Source organism: Pinus tabuliformis, chromosome 8 (genome assembly GCF_031772625.1).
Source record: "Pinus tabuliformis cultivar Carrire ecotype Pingquan chromosome 8, CPIR1, whole genome shotgun sequence".
NCBI classification, from domain to species: Eukaryota; Viridiplantae; Streptophyta; class Pinopsida; order Pinales; family Pinaceae; genus Pinus; species Pinus tabuliformis.
Window position 1 is genome coordinate 1,577,705,085 of NC_142294.1, and position 9,688 is coordinate 1,577,714,772.

The window sequence follows — 9,688 nt, forward strand, 5'->3', positions numbered from 1 at the left end:
TTATTTTATTCCAACTTTATAACGTATGATAATATTTTATTTTTGGATCATCTAACATTCCCCCCTATGATCCAAAGATACATTACAACAGATACCAAGTTCATCCCTGAACTTAGTAAATTTTATTCTGCCAAGTGGTTTCGTGAAAATGTCAGAGATCTAATTTTCGGAAGGACAATAAACTGGCTTAAGAACATCTTTGGCAATGAGAGATATGGTATGATGATACTTGGTTTCCACCTGCTTTGTCTTTGAATGAAAAACTGGGTTCTTGGCAAGTTTGATGGCTGACTGGCTGTCAATGAATAATGATGTAGCTTCTGCCTGAGAAATGCCCAAGTCCTGCAAAATTCTGTGCAACCAAACAATTTCACATGCTGCTTCCCATGCTAAAATGTACTCTACTTCGGCTGAAGAAGTGGCCACTGTAGCTTGTTTCTTACAACTCCAAGATACTGCTGCTGACCCCATGTTCATTAAATAACCTGATGTTGATGCTCGATCATCAATACTTCCAGAAAAGTCGGCATCGGAATATCCACCAAGTACAAAGTTTTTAGTCTTTGTGTAAAGAAGACCAAAATATTTTGTTCCTTGGATATATCGAAGAACTCTTTTGGCTACATTCCAGTGGCTGTCTCGTGGTTCCTGCATAAAGCGTGAAAGAATACTAACTGCATAAGATAGATCGAGGTGAGTATTTTTCAAATAAATCAAGCTGCCAATCAACTGTATGTAAGTCATACTGTCCTTTGAAAGTTTCAAGTTTTGCTCCATGGGGGTGAGAACGGGCTTGCAATCCTGCATGCCAAATCACTGAAGAACCTCTACTGCATACTTACTCTGAGAAATGAAAATATGATGTGGACGTTGGAAGACTTCAACTCCAAGATAGTAGTGAAGTAATCCCAAATCTGTCATCTTAAAACCTGCATGTAACTCCTTTTTCACCTATGCAATATGATCATCATGGTTGCCAATAATGATCAAACCATCTAAATTCATAACAAGAATTACTAGATATTTTCCCTGTTGTCGCACATACAAAGTATCATCATATTCACTTCGTTGAAAACCAACATTCTTAAGGTATTCATCCATCTTTGCATACTAAGCTCGGGGAGCTTGTTTTAATCCATATAAAGCCTTGATCAATTTGCAGACTTTATGTTCTTGCCCTTCAATTTCAAAACTTGGTGGTTGTGTCATATACACTTCTTCCTGTAAATCCCCATTGAGAAAAGCACTTTTCACATCCATTTAATGAACTTTCCATCCTTTCTGAGTGGCCAATGCAAGTGTTAATCGGATGGTGTTCCATTTAGCGGTAGGAGCAAAAGTTTCCTCATAATGAATGCCTTCCTGCTACGCAAACCTTTTGTGACAAGTCGTGCTTTATACTTTTCAAGTTCTCCCTTTTGATTATACTTAATTCTGTAAACCCATTTGCATCCTATGGGTTTAACATTTTGTGGACAATCAACAAGTTTCCAAGTGTTGTTATCAATTATTGCTTGATATTCTTCGACCATAGCCTGTTGCCATTCTTTATGTTTTGCTGCTTCTTTGTATGTGGAAGGTTCAGTAAAATCATTTGCTATCAAGGAAAAATTGCCTTCACTTCTATGTGACTGTTTGGTGCTTGTTTTATTCTGCTCATCAGGCTTTACATCTTTCAAAAGTTGAACTGCCCATTTCGGTAGTTGATGCTTAGTTGTTTGAGACTCTGAAAAGTCTCCATCATTGTAAAGAGGATTAGTATGAACTGATGTTCTTCGTTCAGGTGAAGAGTCTGGAGAATCACTGTCAGAAGAACTGCTGCTACTTGGAGATGCGGATGAACTACTAGAAGACCCAGATGATATTGTTGAAATAGATGGACTGGATGACTCATCTTCAGATGAAGGAAAATCAAGTTCATACCAATTTGGTGAATTTGGTTGACTTTGTGTATTTCCTTTTCTTTTACTGCCCTTAGTTTCTAACTTTTGAAGAAGAATTTCGATTTCTTCAGCACTCTTACTTTCTGTTTCATCAAAGATTACATCCCTTCTCACAATAAATTTTCCATTGGTCAAAATATGGTACCCTTTCTTCTCATTAGAATAGCCAATCATTGTGCATTTTAAACTTCTTGAGTCAAGCTTAGTTCTTTTTTCTTTCGTAACTAAGGCATAACATACTGATCCAAAAACTCGAATATGTTTAACTCGAGGTTTGAAACCAAACCAAGCTTCATAAGGTGTGATTCTGTCTAAAGAAGCAGTTTGAGATCTATTTCCTAAGTAGACAACTGTATGTATTGCTTCTGCCCAATATGTTGGACTTAACCTCTTGAAAGCTAACATGGATCTAGCCATTCCTAACAAGGTGCGATTCATTCTTTTGACTACTCCATTTTGCTGTGGAGTGTAAATATTAGTAAGATGTCGTCTTATGCCATTTTCACTTCAATAAGTTTTGAATTCATTTGAAGTGAATTATCCCCCATTATCTGTCCTGAGAGTACCTATCTTTTCTTTGACTTCATTTTCAACAAGTTGGCAAAAAAATTTAAACTTCTCAAATGCTTCTGACTTGTACTTCAAAAAGTAAACCCAAGTCATTCTTCTGAAATCATCAATGAATAGTAAGAAATATTTGCAACCACCAAATGAAGTTTGTAGTGGTCCATAAACATCACTGTGAACTAGTTGTAGCCGCCTGTTTGCACGCCATGAACTTGTTGGGAAATTTTCTCGACTTTGTTTGCCATAAATGCAAGCTTCACATTTTTCATTTTCCCTTTTGAAAGTGGGAAGTCCTTTAACCATTCCTTGTTTCTGCAATTGAGAAAGACTATCAAAATTTAAATGTCCATATCTTACATGCCATAATCTCATAGGTGAAATTCTTGTAGTGACTGCCCCTACAAAATCAGAATGCCTTGGAATAACTGTCCCTTTCATCCTTAAAAGTTTTCCATCTTCATAACCAGTCATGACAGTTTTCAAGCTCTGTTTGACTGAATTAACCTTGACTAATCCATCTTCCATAATCACCTGATGTCCTGCTTGTCGAATCGTGACTAAAGAGAGCAAATTTTTCTTAAAAGTTGGTACATACCATACACTGGAAATCATTTTTTCTCCAATGCCAGGGAGAAAAACTTTAACTGCTCCTTTTCCATAAGGAGTATGTTTTGTATCATCTGCAAGAAAAATGGAATTAAGTTGGCAATCTTGAAAATTCCAAAAAAAATCACGTCGACAAGTCATGTGCTGAGTTGCCCCTGAATCCTAGATCCAAGCATCTTCATAATCACTTCTACGATGAGATGAGAATTGTAATGCTGGCGAGGAAGTAAAAACATACTCTGAGTTATCATCATCTTGATCATTTGCAAATTGCACTGAGTGCTATTGAAAATTGGGAATTTTATTAAGAGATGTTCGACAATCTTCAACATAATGGCCAACTTTGTTACATCTTCGACACATAATTTGACTTAAGTCTCTTCCTCTTCCTGAAGATTGTCCTGTGCCTTTGCTTTGACTTCTATTTTGAGATTTTCCTCTACCTTGATTATTATTTCCGCATCCTTGAAAATTTCCTCTTCCTTGGTTGTTTCCTCTACCTTGATAATTACTCCTTCCTGAACTGTTGCCTCTATTAAAGTTATTTCCTCTGCTTTGGCTTCGACCTCGACTTTGTACACTATGTATTGCTTGATTCTAATTTAAATTCACTCTACCTCTACCTCGAGAACTATTAGCTGATGATTTACTAGTGCTGGCTTCTGTGAGAAAAACATCTTCACCAACTTTCTTCTTCTTCCCAAAGGTTTTATCATGTTGGGTCAACATTTCACAGAGCTCATCAAACTTTAGTTTCTCTAATTTCCCAGTTAATTGTAAAGTCTCCAAAAAATGTGTGTAGGAAGAAGGAAGTCCAACAATTACAATTGTGACCATAAAGCTATCATCTATTGTTGGAAAACCAACATTAATGATTTCCTGCCTAATATTCTTAAGTCTTGAGATATATTCAGATTTAAAAAATTCTAAATTCAATAAAATAATAAAATTTCTTCTCTTTTCAACAAAAACTTGACAAATTTCATACCAATCATTCGTTGAACAATTCAATGGAGTTTTCCAAATACTTGTAGATCTGGAATCTCCTCCTCAAATCAACTGCAGCATTACTGGAGCTCTGATACCACAATAATGGCAGCAGTGTCCTCAGACATGTAATTTTATTAATAAAAAAAAACAATTACATATTTGATTTTGCAAGAGTTTACACCTGAACAACCAAACACTCTTGCAATGAGCTATTTATAAGCTCAATGTCCTAAATACCTCTAATTATGGATCACTTATTAAATAACAAGTGTCCATTTACAATAAATGCTATTCAAAACAACTAGCTAACTAATCTCCTAAAATAAAGCCTAAGATACGACACATTTGGAGAGTCATATCTTGTTACAACAATATACTAATTCTAAATGTCTCCATTAAATAATTAAACATTCAAGAATAATAATTATTAATTTAATATCTTAAATTAATAATTATTTTATTCCAACTTTATAACCTATGATAATATTTTATTTTTGGATCATCTAACAATATGGCCATCCATTTAGATTGTTTTCGAGCAGGAGGAACTCATCAACAAATTTCAAGTAGCCATTGATGAAGTGAAATAGTTACTTAAAGATAAACCAAGTGAGGCTATTGATATGATTAGAGTTCTTAATTCAAAGAGCAAGACAAAGTTGGAGAAAATACATATTTTAGATAGAACAGAAACCATTTTGGAGATCAAGAAGGTTCTCCAAAATAAGAACTTCATGACACAACTAGAAACTAAATGTCAAGCATTAAGGACCTTTGTTCAAAGGTTTCACTTTAAGTTTAATTTACTTAATTAGAGAGGATTTCAAGGATTAGTAGCTCCAAATGATAGGCTTATTAGTTTGGAGGATTACTGCTAGTGTTAGGCCCCTATACTACTAGTGTAGCCCCTTATTGTTATTTGTACAACCCACTTATTATATTGATGTACCCATGTAGTGCCCATATTGTTACTATTGTGCCCCATAGAAGCCCACTATTGTTATTATTGTTCCCTTACATTATTATTGTTATGTCGGCTCTGATTATGTTATGACCCCTTAGACTCCTATATATAGAAAGGAGGTCTTTTCATTTGTATGATCCAAGAATTGTTCATTTATGTAATGTAAAGGAGGTTGCCCCCTCGAAGAGGCTAAATTCTAAGGTGTTGATCTATCTTTTCTATCTTTTCTTGAGCTGGTTTCATAACATTTGGTATCAGAGCTTTGGATTCTAGGGTTTCGCTGCTCCAAACAGGTCATCGTGGAATTTTCGCTATAACTTTTTTTCTGTGACGTTTCAGAAGTTGCAAGAAAAACCCATTTGAGAATAAATCACGCTGAACCTAGGGTCCAAATTTCAGAGATTTTCGTGCTATATTTGTGGAGATATGATTTGAGGAAGTTGGTCTTTTTGCAGACTCCTGAATTACATTCCAAACAGGTGACCTAGGGAAAATTGTCATAACTTTCTCTCTGAGCATCAGATTGAAATTTCATAAGAAGGTATAGAAATAGGACAGAATATAGTTTCTTGTATATAGTTTTTAGAGCCAAATGTCGAAACAGTGACACGTGGCACTTCATACAAGTTCGCTCTTCTGGAAAGGTCTATAATCAGGTCATCTTGGGAGATTGTGCATAACTTTTTCTTGGAGAATCCAATTTGGATCAGACTGGTGGCATTGGAAAGAGGACACAAAGGGCTACCATAGTTCGCAATTTTAGAACTTAAAGATCTTATAGTATAGAGTTACAGTCGTTTCAAGATCGAGCTCCTAAAATCAAGAAAAAGCAAGATGAAGAAGTTTGATGGCAAGGATCCGGTAAATTGGATACTTCAGATGGAGCAATATTTTAATCTACATGGTGTACCACTATTACAAAAGGTATGTATTGCATCTTCATATTTAGAACCGGATCAATTTTTATGGTATGAAGGGCTTTGTTCTCATAAACAACTTGTTATGTGGTCAATTTTCACGGAGGAAATGATAGCACATTATGTGGATAAAAAGATCAACACCTTCTTTAGAGCAACACCACAACAATTGGAAAGAGTAAGAGGGCTTTGTGACATATTGGAAAGAAAAATTATGGAAACCAGGAAGCATACCCCTCACAACTATAAAGATGGAAGTGTTGTTTCTCCTAGCCTTCCACAACTTATAAGGGTTACACCACAACAATTGGAAGAAAAAAGAGAAAAAGGGATTTGTTACAATTGTGATAGCAAATGCACTAAAGGTCATAAGTGTGCTGAGAAGAAATTATTTTACATAGAATATGAAGAGGAGGAAGAAAAGGATCAAGAAACATCAAAAGAAGAAGATATATGCCAAGACCCCACCCCAGAGAAAGAAGAAATGAATCAGACGATATCTTGTAAAGCATTGGCAGGAATTACCACTCCTCAAACTATCAAGATAGGAGGACATATCAAGAAGAAAAAGGTGCAAGAAGTGAAAGATCACATCGAGAAAGAAGAAATGAATCCAACCATATCTTGTAATTCATTGGTCAAAATTACCACTCCAACCATATCTTGTAATTCATTGGTCAAAATTACCACTCCTCAAACTATCAAGATAGAAGGATATATCAAGAAGAAAAATGTTCAAGAAGTGAAAGATCACATCGAGCATCAAGAAATGAATCCGACCATATCTTGTAAAGGATTGGAAGAAATTACCACTCCTCAAACTCTAGAGATAGAAGGACATATTAAGAAGAAAAAGGTTCAAGCAGTGAAAGATCACATCGAGCATCAACAACAAGTTCTCCAACTTTTAAAGGATAACACCACTGTAGGAATTTACAGGGTAAGTTCCTCAGACAGAACACCAAAAGGACACCGCTCACAACCAGATCGCAGATCAATACACCAGTATTTTGACGTGGTTAAAACCCTCAAAGAGGGAAACAGTCCATGGCCTGAGCCAACGCGGCCACTTCAGGGAATTTATTAATAAAAGAATGAAAATTTACATATGTTTCTCTCATGCACGGATTACCCTACAAATGACCCTCCATGCGCTTTAAATAGAATTCATGGACCAATCGGGTGTCAAGCCACGGATCAAGTGTCGGTAATACCGAGGAGAGAATGAACCGTCGGATCACTACATATCGTGACCATCGGATTGTAAGTTAGAAAATGTACAACGGTAAAGAAACACACTTTACCTAACTCTACACTAGACCAAGTTGTACTTAACTATTTCCTATGTGTCGGAATATCCTAACAACCACGTCGGTGCAAAATCAAACGAAACAACAGGTAGATCAACATTGTAGTGAAAAATGTTTTGATGTAGGTGATTGGGTATTTTTACTGCTACATCTCAAGCAAGCTATTTATGAGAAGGAAATGTTGGCAATACTACATGCAGTTAAAAAATGGCGACCTTACCAAATGGGAAGACTCTTCAAGGATGAGGATGTGGAAGCATTGTTTTGTGCTATTTCTATTATCCAACCAGATTGGATAAACAAAGAAAGGGATGAATGGAAGAAGGACAAAGAAGTATGGCCACTTATTCAAAAGTTGCAAAAGATCCCAATTCAAACAATATTGCCAGAAATTGAAGAGGAAGGAAAAATCATATTGGAACCTGGAGCAGTCACAGGAACAAGAACCCGACAGCTACGAAATCAATCAATTTCAGAGTATCTCATCAATTGGAAAAACTTACCCGCTGAAGATTCCACATGGGAGGAAAAGAATTTTATACAGAAGCATCAAGAACTACTCAAGTGTTGAGGACAACGCTTTTTGAAGGAGAGGAGCATGTTAGGCCCCTATACTACTAGTGTAGCCCCTTATTGTTATTTGTACAACCCACTTATTATATTGATGTACCCATGTAGTGCCCATATTGTTACTATTGTGCCTCATAGAAGCCCACTATTGTTATTATTGTGCCCTTACATTATTATTGTTATGTCGGCTCTGATTATGTTATGACCCCTTAGACTCCTATATATAGAAAGGAGGTCTTTTCATTTGTATCATCCAAGAATTGTTCATTTATGTAATGTGAAGGAGGTTGCCCCCTCGAAGAGGATAAATTCTAAGGCGTTGATCTATCTTTTCTATCTTTTCTTGAGTTGGTTTCATAACATCCTAATTCAAAGAGCAGGACAAAGTTGGAGAAAATACATATTTTAAATAGAACAGAAACCATTTTGGAGATCAAGAAGGTTCTCCAAAATAAGAACTTCATGACACAACTAGAAACTAAATGTCAAGCATTAAGGACCTATGTTCAAAGGTTTCACTTTAAGTTTAATTTACTTAATTAGAGAGGATTGCCAGGATTAGTAGCTCCAAATGATAGGCTTATTAGTTTGGAGGATTACTGCTAGAAACTTTACAACATAGCAACTGATAGATCAAGTTTTGCAGGCATAAAATGTTGGAAATAATACTGAGAGGGGGGGTGAATCAGTATTATCAGATCAATAAAACTTTTCAATTTCATGCTCAGAAACATATACGCTACTTCAGTTAAGTGAACCCGCGTGTACACGCTACTGTGTCTAAAGAAACTAGCGTATATCCAGAAATCTTATGATTCAGTTAGCTTAGTCTTCAGTAAATACATCAGATCATTATTAAGCATATTAACAGTAAACAGGTGCAGAATAACAGAACAGAACATCACACAAGAGCCACACACATGAACACAAAGATATAAGGTGGAAACCCAATGTGGGTGAAAACCACCTGCTGCAAGTCATCTCAATCTTTTTCTTAATAAGAAAATCCTTTTACAATATTTGTACTGGTGCAGTCTTATACCAGTACGGGAGCTACAACCCCCTTTGCTCTTGTACTAGCCGATCCATTTACTAGTACGCAGGCTGCTACCTGCTACAATGCTCCAAAGATCTCCTTTAGCTTTTGTACTAGCTTAGATACTAGTACGTAGGTGCTTGCCTACAATCTTCTCACCTCCAGGTACCACGTTTCATCAATTTTCAGACTGGATACACTGAAGCACAACACATAATCTGAAAGGCCACTTTTCATCCAATTTTCATACTGGACCCATAACTATCATTGAAGCTCAAAACAATCATCAAACCCTGAATCACTGAAACCCTGTTAACAACAGTCACCAGAACACAGAGCAGACACAGAACTCTGTAATAACCATCAGATCCATCTGCAACTTCAAATATCAAGCTTTACAATGTATACGCTACTTAGATGAATCAAACCCGCGTGTATACGCGCTTTTTCCAAAGACAACCCGCGTACAGATCTAAAAATAATTTCTCTTAACTTGCAGCTGTAACAGACATCAATCATACTCATAATACTTATAGAACAATACATGCGTCAGTATGTAGATCTAGAATAAGCATCATAAAGATAGTTCATTTCAAACCATTTGATCCCGATCTCTCCTTAGATCTTGCTCTCCATCAACCGATGAGATCTCTCCTTAGCTCAGATCAAGCAATGCATCATCAACCCATAACCTGTATACTGGATCTAATGCTTCATCAGATATTCAAGACATTTCAGATACTCTTGCCTAATGATTTCCTTCTCCTTATATAGCCTTAGGCCTT